This window comes from Oryx dammah, unplaced genomic scaffold, assembly GCF_014754425.2.
Source record: "Oryx dammah isolate SB20612 unplaced genomic scaffold, SCBI_Odam_1.1 HiC_scaffold_3096, whole genome shotgun sequence".
NCBI classification, from domain to species: domain Eukaryota; kingdom Metazoa; phylum Chordata; class Mammalia; order Artiodactyla; family Bovidae; genus Oryx; species Oryx dammah.
This window is the reverse complement of record NW_024073139.1, coordinates 1-1,313: the sequence shown is the minus strand read 5'-3', so window position 1 is coordinate 1,313 and position 1,313 is coordinate 1. Positions and strand designations below refer to the sequence as shown.

General features: G+C 38.2%; 1 pseudogene; it reads right to left on the bottom strand.

The window, feature by feature from the left end:
* Window positions 1-439: 439 nt before the first annotated feature.
* LOC120859786 lies at window positions 440-1,305 on the bottom strand (annotated as a pseudogene).
* Between the last annotated feature and the right edge of the window lie 8 nt (window positions 1,306-1,313).

Genomic DNA, 1,313 nt, shown 5'->3' with positions numbered 1-1,313 from the left:
ATATCATAAGAAACCCATTCCAATCTGGCTATATAGTTGATACTGAGATCTTCAAGGCATGAAAACAGTTGAAAATTACGTTGCTGAAACACTCTACAAGATTATATGTATAGTAGAGCTTTCGAACTTACAAGTAACGTGAAATACCAAAATAGGTTGTTACTTTTTCTTTCTCCACTTTTCTCAATCTCTGTCTCACACACACATGCACACATTCTTTTTACATGTTGAGAGAATTATATGAAAAAGAGGTAATAGATTTTTAAATAATATCTCAATATTCAGATCAAACAAAACTGGACTTTCTGTATTTAAAACAAAAACACATAAATTACCCATCAGTTTCCCTATATTTGATATTATGAATAATTCTATAATTTGATTTTTTTGTTTTTAATGGGGTTTTTAACTTTGACTGATATACTTGCTTCAGACTTACTCAAAGTAGAATTAACTTTTTTTTCTTTTCTCGACCTCCTACTTTTAGATTTGGGGGGCGATGATTCAGAATCAGATGTGTTCACAGTAATGGATGCTACTTCCACCTCTCCTGGTTGGAGGGGTTCCAGTGATACCTGAATAACAACTTTTGTTTCAGCAGATAATCCTAGCTGCTTAGGCTTCTTAAGCATTTGATGACATTGGGTCTTGTGCTCCATTTTTCTCTTTGAAAGTTAAAAACTGTAGCCGACAGTTGGAACACCGGTGAAAACTCTTTTCCCAGTGCCCTCTATAATGACATCTGTATGGTGTCGCAGTTTTAAAAATTTTGAGACAAAATGGGCAAAGCAAATTCTTAGTGTTACCCTGGTATGCTCTGAAATGTGCATGCACATCTGCAAAAAATGATGATCTGTAACTGCAAACCTGGCATACATAGGGCATTTCACCAGGCTTATGAGTGTCTTTCATGTGCTGTAAGAGAACCTGATCTGTCTCAAAGGACAATTCACAGATTTGACAGACTGCGGAGGGCTCCTGGGGAGTGTGGACACTTTCAGTGGGACACCACAGCTGGAAAGGTGTAGGAAACTGGTGGTGGCAGTGCTGGCAGGTGGTGTGGTTTTTCCAGCTGTCACCTCTCTGCCTCTCAAATTCCAAATGATGCTTCATGTGATTCATAAACTTGACATTTTTTAGAACTTTCCAGCAGCTGAGACATTTAAAGGCTGTGTGAGTCTTCGGTTCTGGCTGCCCAACTCCTACATGCTCTCCATAGTAGAAGTCATGAAGTAACGCAATCAGATTTCCTTCTGTGGGATCAATAATCTTGTTTGGACTTGCTAAACTTGGAAAATCAGTTTTTGTCAGTC